The following is a 13,115-nucleotide window of genomic DNA, read 5'->3' on the forward strand; positions in this document are numbered from 1 at the left end:
TCCATATGAAGATCATCTAACCATGTTTTCCTTCATTTTGCTGATATTTTATCGATTCCAGAGATTGTATCACCAATTCTGTGCTTAAAATTTTTTCAGTCTTTGTGTCCATATGATGTTGTTTGAAGGCGTTTACATTTTTTTTTTTTTTTTTTTGTAGTGAATCACTACACGACTACACGAAATATGTTGCAGCATTATAAAGCCATAAAAATCAACTTATTATTATTTTTTAAATAATTTCTTAAATTAAAGAAAAGAAAAAAAAAATGTATCAAACAGCTGCAAGTACAATTGCAAATTTTGGGGAACTTATTCATGATATGCTCTATAGTTTATCATGTTCGTGATTTGGGCTCATTACATGCCCATCCTGCCAACTGTAAAAAATTTAAATTTCGATATGATGCTGGATGGGAAAAAGAGGGTAACAGAATTCAAGGAGGAAAATGAATGATCTTCAGAGGCAAATAGAGAGACTACTCAAAAAGATGGGAGGGAAATGTGTATTGAAATCTTTGGAGAAAAATCTGGCAGAAGAGGTCCAACGCGAAGGACGTTACCGGGTTCAAAAACCCCGACATCAACATAACTAGCTTAAACTTGGAGTGTGGGTTTGGAAACATAGTGAGTCAGAAATTATGCAAATTGCTATTTGATTATTTTTAATGACTTGCAATTTATCTATATTTATATAAATATTATAAAGCTAAGCTTTGAAAAATATCTAGAAAATTATAAAATATATTATTTTTTAAGAAAAAGTACATTTTAGTATTATATAGTTTGCCTATTTTGTTAATAAGGGTTTAAAGATTTTTTTTTGTTAAGGATCTATGTTATTACGTCATTAGCACTTAAAGATAAAATTATTAAATAACATCAATATACGCTAACGTGGCAAGTTTCCATGTGCTCTTAAGCTGATATGGCAAGTGAGCTTCACATTTTTGACTATATAAATCAGTCTGCTTTTTAATTTCCCTACGATAAGAAGTAAATGTTAACATATTTTATTTTATACTTATCTTCCTGACTTGGCACTTGATGGATAACATGATCATATATAGCTAAATATGTAGGTCGACTTGACACATTATGCTTAAGAGCATAAAAAAACTTATTATGTTAACATATATTAATGCCGTTATAAATTTTATCCTTAAGTGTTAACGGCATAATAATACAAGCCCTTAAATGCACAAAAAAAAAAACCTTTAGACTTCTATTAATAAAACGAGCAAATCACAAAATACTTAAGTGTATTTTTTTTTATTTTTTATTTTGAATTAATTGAATTTAGAATGATTAAACTAAATTCCATAATTAAAAAATAAAAATAAAAACTAAGACCATTTGTCACGACCCAACCTATGGGCCGGACCGGCACTAGGACCTGGGCCAGCCTAAAGCCCCCGAGGCCCGTAGTAAGCCTTAACTATTCATTAACCCAACTCTAAGGCCCATTTGGGCCCAATATCAAGAAAACAAACGGACAGAGTCCGGCCATAAAATGGACTTTCCAACGGGGAGTTTTCGACTCACCCGACCTGTAAACACAATAAACAATCCATTGGGGAGCTCAGCTCACCCTCCACATACTCATCAACATAATAATAAATGGGAGCTCAGCTCCCTCATCCAATCCATCAAACAGACTTAAAATATTTAAGTTTACAGGTCCAACATGATAAAAATATTACAGACCAAATTCAAATAAATACTGCTAACACATGCGGAAATTCTAGGAGTAATTAAAATTACACAAACATGGATAAACAACCTGCGAAGGATAAAAGCAGGTTAACCCAGAATAAAATATCCTCCTGTGGCCTGTAAAAATTTTTGAACAGGAGTGAGCGTTCGACTCGGAGAGTAAAATATCAATCTTAACTATAATCTCTATAACTATCTCAAACTAATGCAACTTTGTAGAGTGAAATGCAACATTAACATCATATTCACATCATAGCATCAAAAAGGTAATTTGGAGCACTCACGCACCCTGTAGCATCAATCATAATATATTGGGAGCTGATCCCCTGTACAGCTCTCTTAAATCCAACCTGGTGCCAGCGAAGAACTCAAGCCGGACTTTCGCTTAATAAACCAAATCGAGGTTCCCAGCGAAGAACTCAAGCCGTGACTACACCTCGAAGGAACGGGTCCCAGCGAAGAACTCAAGCCGTGACTACCCCGTCCTATCCATAGTCCACACCACATCACACGCACGCCAACGCACGCCCACTGCTCCAAATTACCACAACAACACTCATGGCACATTAACAGTTATGAATGCAACATAAATCGTGCCTAGAGTTTAACTACATAAATATATTCATATAAGTGATGCATGGGCATGCTGAACATATAATAATATCGAAATTATAATTAAAATTAATATTTTACTCACAGACTTGACGACAAATTACTGTGGCGGCTGGGCGGAGGAAGAAGGTCATCGGCTCACGACAATTACATTACATCTAATTAATACAATCTGACTCAATACAAACAAAGAAAAAGACCAATTACGTCCTAAGTCGTGCCGAAAATCCGGCAGAGTCTCCCCTATACCTAGGACCTACCCAACCTGCAAAAGGGCTAAAAACGCACTTCTATATTCACAATCCATATATCAACAGTTCAATCATATCACACAGCCCCTCCTGGGCCCATCAAATCAATTATCCATCACAATACGCAAAATTTCAATTTAGTCCTTATTATTGATCATTTTTGCAAAAACTGCCCAAACAAGCTCTAAAAATTATAAAACTTTGCCCCGCGGTCCTTAGCAATATTACTAAGCTATTGCAAAAAGAATCGTAATTTTCTAAGCTACCACGAATATTTTACGGATTTTTAATCCTATTTAAGCACTAGAAAATTACGAAAAAACAAGGTTCGGTTTACCTTTGCCGATTCCGACCTCGGGGACGCGCTCGGGACGTCTGACAATGGGGGGGTAGGCAAAATCTCGGCCCAATTCGGAGACTTTTCCGGTAACGGGTCTGTCTGGTCCGAAATTTGCAGACCCGGTCAACTGTCGAATTTCCGCGAATTGAGAATACCTACACGAAGCCCATAACACGGGGGTTAGTACATAAATTTTTCAGAATTTTCTAAGCTCATTTAATGCTCGGAAAAACACTGCGAAGTTCCGTGGGACCCACCGAAAAACGTTGTCGGAAAATTTTGAAATTAATATCCCGCGAAGCTCGTCGAGTGGAGCGTCTGTAGCCTCGGTTTTCTCGTGATTCACGGTTTAGAAATCTAGCCCAAAAGTCGAAATGGGCTAAAATCTTCCCGAGCTAAAATCGGACAATCGCTCGATGGATTTCGGCGTTCTTGGTGTCTATGGAAAGCTCTCGCCGAGTAGATGGTTTTGGACACAAGACCGGTCCAATCGGTGGCCGGATCGGCGGATTTGGCCGAGGAAGGCTGGCCTTGGCCGCAGGGGGAGAATCGCGCGTTCCGGCCGTTCAGGCGTGCCAGTGGCCGGTGGGCGGAGGCGGCGAGGGAGGACGGGGAGGCAGCGGTGGCAGGGGAGGAGGAGAGAGAAGGAGAGAGAGAAGGGGAGGGCGTCGCGCGCGGGAGGAAGAGGAAGAAAAAGAGAAGAGACCGGTCCGATTCGACCGGTCCGATCCGGTCCGGTTCGATTCGGCCGGTTCGATTCGAAATACAAAATTTTGAATTTTTTACTCTGCCTCGGGACCGAAAACGAGGTCCAAAAATTCCGAAAAAAATTCCCGAAAACTCAGAAAAATACGTAGACTCCAAATATATTTTTAGTTTTGCCACGTGGTCTTTAAATTAATTTTTAAAAATCATCAAAGTTTATATTTTCGGAAAATCGAACCCGATTTTTAAAATCCGAAAAATCTCAAAAAATTTCCTAAAATTTAAATAAAATTTAAATATCAAAAATACCCATAATTAATAAAATTTTGGGGTGTTACATTCTTCCCCCCTTACAGAAAATTCGTCCTCGAATTTTTTACACAAGGCAGAATAAAGTACATGATTATACATTGAACAAGTAAGGGTACTTGCTACGCATGTCCCGTTCTGACTCCCAGGTGCACTCTTCCACCGACTGACTCCTCCACAAAACCTTAACCATAGGGATCTGTTTTGATCTCAGCTGTTTCACTTGGTAGTCCACTATGGCTACAGGCTGCTCCTCAAATGTCAAGTTCTCTTTTAGCTCTATCACATCCATTTGCGAGACATGAGAAGGATCGGGAATGTATTTCTGAGCATGGAGATGTGAAACACGGATGAACGTGAAAAGGTTGGGTGGTAGCTCCAACCGTGAGGCAATCGCTCCAACTCTATCAAGAACCTCAAAAGGTCCGATATACCGAGGTGCCAACTTGCCCTTCTTTCCAAATCTCATGACTCCCTTCATTGGAGATACCTTCAGGAATACATAGTCGCCCACTGCAAACTCCACATCCCTCCGTCTGGGGTCTGCATAACTCTTACGCCTCGAAAGTCGTCTTGATCGTTCCTCGATTAAAGGAACTACTTCTGAAGTGTGCTGCACTAGGTCTACATCATGCACCTTCGCTTCCCCCATTTCTGTCCAACACAGAGGAGACCTACACTTTCTTCCATATAGTGCCTCATAGGGTGCCATCCCTATCTTTGGAGTGATAACTGTTGTTGTAGGCAAACTCCACCAAAGCTAGCTGCTCATCCCATTGACCTCCAAAATCCAAGACACTCATGCGGAGCATGTCTTCCAGTGTTTGGATTGTCCTTTCAATTTGTCCGTCTGCGAGGGTGGAAGGTCTTGAAGTTCAATTGTGTGCCAAGTGCCTCCTGCAACTTTCTCCAAAACCGAGAAGTGAATCAGCCCTCTATCGGATATTATGGGCCAGGAATTCCATGCAATCTGACTATTTCTCGAATGTAGAGCCGGGCATACTGTGCCACAGAGTATGTAGTCTTTACAGGTAAGAAGTGAGCTGATTTGGTCAAGCGGTCCACAATTACCCATATCGAATCATATCCTCGCGTGGTACGAGGCAACCCAGTCACAAAATCCATAGTGATCATTTCCCACTTCCATTCTGGGATAGGGAGCTCTTGCAGCTTCCCTGACGGTCTCTGGTGTTCAAACTTCACCTTCTGACAAGTCAAGCACTTGGACACAAAGTCTGCTATGTCTCTCTTCATGCCATTCCACCAATAGCTATCTTTCACATCATGGTACATCTTGGTGGAACTCAGGTGAATCTTTGCATGCTGTGTAGTGTGCCTCTTGCATGATTTCATTCCTGAGATTGTCCACATCGGGCACACATATTCTAGAACCTTGCACTAGGGCGCCATCATTGGCAAATCTAAACTCACCACCTTCACCTTGCTGTACTCTTTCTATAATCTTCATCAATTGTTGGTCTCTCTGGCCGGGAAACTCTAACTCTGTCCCTCAAGTCCGGCCTCACCAAAAGTGAGCCAACAATACCCCCTCATCTGAAAGATCTAGGATTAAACCTTGATCCATCAACTCATGTACCTCCTGAATCAATGGTCTCTTCTCTACTGAAATGTGCGCCAAACTGCCAGAAGATTTCCTACTCAAAGCATCTGCCACAACATTTGCCTTCCTGTGGTGGTACCGATGGTGCAATCATAGTCTTCGTAAGCTCCATCCATCTCCTCTGTCTCAAGTTTAAGTCCCTCTGTTGGAAGATGTACTTCAAACTCTTGTGGTCGGTGTATATCTCGCACACTTCACCATACAGGTAGTGTCTCCAGATTTTTAGTGCAAAGACTACAGCCGCCATTTCCAAATCATGGGTGGGGTAGTTCTGCTCATGCCTCTTCAGCTGCCTTGAAGCATAAGCCACTACCTTTCCATTCTGCATCAAAACACACCCTAGGCCAACTCTGGAGGCGTCACAATACACGGTGTATCCTTCACCACTCACAGGTAGTGTCAACACAGGGGCAGTGGTTAGACACTCCTTGAGCTTCTGGAAACTCTCCTCACAGTCATCTGTCCAAATGAATGGAACATTCTTCCTGGTCAACTTAGTTAGGGGAGCCGCTATCCTGGAGAAATCTTGTACAAAACGCCTATAGTAGCCAGCTAAACCCAGAAAACTTCGCACCTCAGTGACTGTTGTAGGCCTAAGCCAATCAGTTACAGCTTCAATTTTCTTGGGATCCACTTGAATACCGTCTCTAGAAACCACGTGTCCCAAGAATGAGATGCTTTCTAGCCAAAATTCACATTTTGAAAATTTGGCGTATAGCTGGTGCTCCCTCAACGTCTGCAACACCATCCTCAAGTGCCACACGTGTTCTTCCTCGGTCCGAGAGTATACCAGAATGTCATCTATGAATACGATGACAAAACGGTCCAAAAATGGCTTGAACACCCTGTTCATCAAGTCCATGAAGGCTGCTGGTGCATTAGTGAGTCCAAAAGACATCACCAAGAACTCATAATGACCATATCTTGTCCTGAAAGCCGTTTTGGACACGTCCTCATTCCTGATTCTCAACTGATGGTAGCCTGATCGCAGGTCTATCTTGGAAAAGAATCTAGCCCCTTGGAGCTGATCAAATAGATCATCGATCCGAGGAAGTGGATACTTGTTCTTCACAGTCACTTTGTTCAGCTGTCTATAGTCAATACACAACCTCAACGACCCATCCTTCTTTCTCACGAATAGAACAGGAGCACCCCAGGGTGAAGTGCTCGGACGTATGAAACCCTTGTCCAAAAGCTCCTGTAGTTGCTCCTTCAGCTCTTTCAATTCCGCTGGTGCCATCCTGTAAGGTGGCATGGATATGGGGTTTGTACCCGGAATAACATCAATGCGTAACTCTATTCCCTTTCTCGTGGCAACCCCGAAGCTCTTCAGGAAGACATCCATGAATTCTCGACAACAGAACATTTTCCATATTGACACCTTCTACAGATGTATCTCTCACCAATGCCAAATACCCTTGGCATCCACGCCTCAACATTTTTCTGGCACTAATTGCTGACACCAAATTATATGGAGCCACGCTCCTGTCACCATCAAAGCTAAACTCTTCCACACCAGGTATGTGGAAGTATACCTTTTTGTTCCTGCAGTCTAAGGTGGCATAATGAGTTGCCAACCAGGCCATCCCCAGGATTACATCGAAATCCATTACTGGTAGAGGAACCAAGTCTGCTGGGAGGATCTTTCCATCCACTACCACTGGGCTACCCGGAAATACCATGTCTACATCTATGTTGTCACTAAGTGGGGTAGCTACTGACAAAGGGCACTCTAAAGTTGTAGGGTTTCTACCCAACCTCATGGCAAACACAGGGGAGACAAATGAGTGCGTAGCACCCGGATCTATCAAAACACGCGCCTCATAAGAATGCATCTGAAGAATACCGCCTGGCGCATTTGAAGCTTGAGCATCCTGGTGGGTCAGGGTGAAAACCCGAGCTTGACCCCTACCCTGAGTGGCAGAACCTTGATACTGACTTCTACCACCTGATCTGCCTCCAAATCCACGTCCCCCTTGTCCTCGGCCTGTTACACCGAATCGATCTGCCATGGTGGAAGCACCCGGATACAATTGTCGAGGAACATTTGCTACAGAACCTTGTGACCCCATCCGTGGCTCATCAAACGGGCGATCTCTAGCAAAGTGACCGGTTGGCCACACACGAAGCATACTCGACCCCATCAAACAAGGTCTGAATGTCCTCTTCCACACCGTGGACACGGTGCAAAGAGGATCTGAGCCGACCAATCGCTGTACTTCGAATCGTGACCACCGCCGATCCGTACCACAGTTCGAATCCTCGTGGTTTGTGTCTAAAACCACTTTTCTTGTTCCTACTCTTTCCTCTGTAATTACTCTGGCCACCACTATCCGGAGTACCCATGGAAGGGACACCTGAGGAACCCTCTGCTCTGTTTTTCTTTGCTCTTCCGCTGTCATCCACAGCATAACTGATCTCAATCTGTCTAGCTCGATCAACCACCACATCAAAAGACTGATCAGACATCATGGCCAGGTTTGCATATCTCCTGTCAAGCCCCTTTAGGAATCTTTTCACCTTCATCTTTTCTGTAGCTACTGCTGCAGGGGCATATCTGCTCAATTCCAGAAATTCTGTAGCATATTCATCTACAGACCTGCCATTCTGTCTTAAGGCCTCAAAGGCCCACTGCTTCTGATCTCTGAAGCTTTCTGGCACAAACCGATTAATAAAAAGTTCCACAAACTGAGCCCATGTCAAACCCTCCATCCGGGGTAACACGTAGTCATTCATCCATTGTCTAGGCATAGGCCCCATGACGTGCTGCATACACTCTATCAATCTTCTATCACCAATCAGACTGCTCTGCCGTCAGAATCCAAAACCGATATGCATCGTCGACACATCATAGGTACCGTGCACCAACTTCTTGAAATTTATAACTGCTTGTAAGATTCCTCTCTTGGTGCGGCGATCGGGCTTTGTGAAGGGTGGACCATATATCGCGCCATCATGTCGATGGTTCTCTGCATCACTAGAGTAGCCGCCATGGGGTCCATGGGACCTGTGCCATGAAAGACTGTTTCTGACCGTGGGTAGTCGCTCTTCTACTTGAGCGGCTCTAGGCCTCCTACCCCGCCTCCTGGGCGGCGCCTCATCTGTCCGACACCTCGTCAGCACATCCGCTCGTGCGATGGCGCTCTTACGCTTCTACGCATTTTCCTGAAATTCAGCAGCATTAGCCCACAAAATTCAAAACTGCACATTACACAGCTCTATAGACTCATATTTATACATAACATATGGAGCAGAAACTAGAAGCAAAGATGATAATGCAAGACGAATGTGGACCCTATATTTCCGCATGTGACTCCTAGTAGACTCTTCCGACACTTTAGACAACATTCCCTAAGAACTGGAGCCTAAGCTCGATACCACATTTGTCACGACCCAACCTATGGGCCGGACCAAGACTAGGACACAGGCCACCCTAAAGCCCCGAGGCCCGTAGTAAGCCTTATCTATTCATTAACCCAACTCTAAGGCCCATTTGGGCCCAATATCAAGAAAACAAGCGGACAGAGTCCGCCATAAAATGGACTTTCCAACGGGAGTTTTCGACTCACCCGACTGTAAACACAATAAACAATCCATTGGGAGCTCGGCTCACCCTCCACATACTCATCAACATAATAATAAATGGGAGCTCGGCTCCTCATCCAATCCATCAAACAGACTTAAAATATTTAAGTTTACAGTCCAACATGATAAAAATATTACGGACCAAATTCAAATAAATACCGCTAACACATGCGGAAATTCTAGGAGTAATTAAAATTACACAAACATGGATAAACAACTGCGAAGGATAAAAGCGAGTTAACCTGAATAAAATATCCTCCGTGGCTGTAAAAATTTTTGAACAGAGTGAGCGTTCGACTCGGAGAGTAAAATATCAATCTTAACTATAATCTCTATAACTATCTCAAACTAATGCAACTGTAGAGTGAAATGCAACATTAACATCATATTCACATCATAGCATCAAAAGGTAATTTGGAGCACTCACGCACTCGTAGCATCAATCATAATATATTGGGAGCCGATCCCTGTGCGACTCTCTTAAATCCAACACAGTGCGTGAAGAACTCAAGCCGGACTTTCGCTTAATAAACCAAATCGAGGTCCCAATGAAGAACTCAAGCGTGACTACCCCTCGAAGGAACGGGTCCCATGAAGAACTCAAGCCGTGACTACCCCGTCCTATCCATAGTCCACACCACATCACACGCACGCCAACGCACGACACCGCTCCAAATTACCACAACAACACTCATGGCACATTATGATTATGAATGCAACATAAATCGTGCCTAGAGTTTAACTACATAAATATATTCATATAAGTGATGCATGGGCATCTTTGAACATATAATAATATCGAAATTATAATTAAAATTAATATTTTACTCACGGACTTGACGACAAATTACTTGTGGGTGGGCGGAGGAAGAAGGTCATCGGCTCACGACAATTACATTACATCTAATTAATACAATCGACTCAATACAAACAAAGAAAAGACCAATTACGCCCTAAGTCGTAGAAAATCCCGTGAGTCTCCCTATACCTAGGACCTACCCAACCCGCAAAAGGGCTAAAAACGCACTTCTATATTCACAATCCATATATCAACAGTTCAATCATATCACACAGCCCCTCCCGCCCATCAAATCAATTATCCATCACAATACGCAAAATTTCAATTTAGTCCTTATTATTGATCATTTTTGCAAAACTGCCCAAACAAGCTCTAAAAATTATAAAACTTTGCCTCATGTCCTTAGCAATATTACTAAGCTATTGCAAAAAGAATCGTAATTTTCTAAGCTACCACGAATATTTTACGGATTTTTAATCCTATTTAAGCACTAGAAAATTACGAAAAAACAAGGTTGGGTTTACCTTTGCGATTCCGACCTCGGGACGCGCTCGGGGCGTCGACAATGGGGGTAGGCAAAATCTCGCCCAATCGGAGACTTTTCCGTGTAGCAGTGCAGTCCGAAATTTGCGTACCATGGCCAATCGCCGAATTCCGCGAATTGAGAATACCTACGAAGCCCATAACACGGGGTTAGTACATAAATTTTTCAGAATTTTCTAAGCTCATTTAATGCTCGGAAAAACAACTGCGAAGTTCCGTGGGACCCACCAAAAAGCGTTGTCGGAAAATTTTGAAATTAATATCCCGAAGCTCGTCGAGTGGAGCGTCTTTGGTAGCCTCGGTTTTCGTGGGATTCACGGTTTTGAAATCTAGCCCAAAAGTCGAAATGGGCTAAAATCTTCCCGAGCTAAAATCGGACAATCCGCTCGATGGATTTCGGCGTTCTTGGTGTCTATGGAAAGCTCTCGAGTAGAAGATATTGGACACAAGACCCGGTCCAATCGGTGGCCGGATCGGCGGATTTGGCCGAGAAGGAAGCTGGCGGCCTTGCAGGGGAGAATCGCGCGTTCCCGGCCGTTCTGGGCCGCCGGCCGGGAGTGGGGCGGCCGCGAGGAGGACGCAGGGAGGCGGTGGCCGTGGGAGGAGGAGAGAGAAAAGAGAGAGAGAAGGGGATGGCGTCGCGCGCGGGAGGAGGAGGTAGAAAAAGAAGAAGACCGGTTCGATTCGACCGGTCCGATCCGGTCCGGTTCGATTCGGCCGGTTCGATTCGAAATACAAAATTTTGAATTTTTACTCTGCCTCGGGACCGAAAACGAGGTCCAAAAATTCCGAAAAAATTCCCGAAAACTCAGAAAAATACGTAGACTCCAAATATATTTTTAGTTTTGCCACGTGGTCTTTAAATTAATTTTTAAAAATCATCAAAGTTTATATTTTCGGAAAATCGAACCCGATTTTTAAAATCCGAAAAATCTCAAAAAAATTTCCTAAAATTTAAATAAAATTTAAATATCAAAAATACCCATAATTAATAAAATTTTGGGGTGTTACACCATTATTATTATTATTATTATTTTTTATTTATTTTTTTTTTTTCCAAAAGTATGAATTTATTGGAACAGCCAACTAAGTTGGCATAGCAAAAACAACATACAAGACTTGCTCCATGGGTTGTGAGTAAAGGAAGCCTCATGGAGAGTCTTTTCTAGCTAGCGCATAGGCAGCTCAATTACAAGCTCGAGGAATATAATCAACATGATAAAAAGAATAGGTACGTGTAAGACATCCCTAATTATGCCCTGAATGTGACTGTATACCGCTGATCCTTGTATTGTCTGAATGATTGCTAAAGATCTCTCTATGAAAACCTCAAACAGACACTTTCTCTTAGCTAAACGACTAGCCAAGACGCTGCCCTGAACGGTCTTTGATGATGTCAACACCGCCCTATCCATTCTCTATCATTTGTTAACCCACCAATAGGAATAGCATTCTATAATATTTGGAGATATTAATATCATTTTTACTTAAAAAATATTTTTACTTGTGATTGTATGAGATTTTAATTTTGTTGGGTATATTAAGTTTAAATGTAAATTAATTATAATTTATTAATATTTTTATATGTATGAACATATTTTTTTATTTTTAATTTATTGGCCAATCTTAATTAGATTATTGATTTTGATCATAAGTTATAAGAAAGTCTAATGATGTTTTTGCATATGTTTATGTGAAAAGTTATACTCATTTCAATATTAATTTTAAGTTGTTATGTTTTAGATTTTTAAAATAATAAAAATGAGAGGAAGATACAAAAAGGAAAGAAGAAGAAAAAACAATTTAATTACGCGAGAGTATTAATTATATAATTAATATAAATTAATTAAAAATGTATAATTAAATTTATATTTATATTTTATTTTATAATTTATTTATAACATATATAATATAATCTATAATTTAAAAAATAAAAATACTTATTAATTATATTAAATAATATACTAAATAAGTTTTAAAATTATTTACATTAAACAATAAGGTAAATACAAAATTTTAAGATATCAATATAATGAAAATGCAATAAATTTCAACATACATTTTAAACAATAAACTTCAAAATACATTTTAAAAATGATCCTATTTTCTAATTTTATAAATATTTTTTTCACATTAATCTATCTACCAAGCCTCATTATGTAAATTAATATTATTTTAAACTATAAAAACTATATTATAAGGAAATCAATTTTTTTTTAAAAGAAAATTAAAATAACAAAGTTTGAATAAATTTAATTTAATGAGCTAATTTATATTTTTTTATTAATTTATTTTAATTTTAAACAACTTCACCCATTTATTTTTTTAAAATTTATTATTATGTCATATTTTAATATATTACATTTAAGTTTGATATTACGTTATTATTATATATAACACATAACTTTTATTAAAAATATGATTCAATAATAAATTATAATAACTTTAAATTAATAAAAATTTGTATCCATATAATTAATTAAAATAATACTAAAATTAATAATTTTATTTAAATAATTGAATATAATATTTATAATTCTATGTTAATATTATATCATATATAAAAAAAACAACAAAAAATTATATAAAAAAATGAAACAACGAATATATATATATATATAACGAGAAAAATAA

At 40.2% G+C, this 13,115-nt stretch overlaps 1 long non-coding RNA gene across 1 annotated transcript; it reads right to left on the bottom strand.

Annotated features, from left to right (window-relative positions):
- Positions 1-1,615: 1,615 nt before the first annotated feature.
- Positions 1,616-2,458, bottom strand: LOC131173365 (uncharacterized). Its single transcript, XR_009143675.1, has 2 exons — positions 2,414-2,458; positions 1,616-1,833 (listed from the first exon to the last, which is right to left on the bottom strand). It is a non-coding gene; the product is annotated as an uncharacterized LOC131173365 (long non-coding RNA).
- Between the last annotated feature and the right edge of the window lie 10,657 nt (positions 2,459-13,115).

This window comes from Hevea brasiliensis, chromosome 14 (genome assembly GCF_030052815.1).
Source record: "Hevea brasiliensis isolate MT/VB/25A 57/8 chromosome 14, ASM3005281v1, whole genome shotgun sequence".
Lineage (NCBI taxonomy): Eukaryota > Viridiplantae > Streptophyta > Magnoliopsida > Malpighiales > Euphorbiaceae > Hevea > Hevea brasiliensis.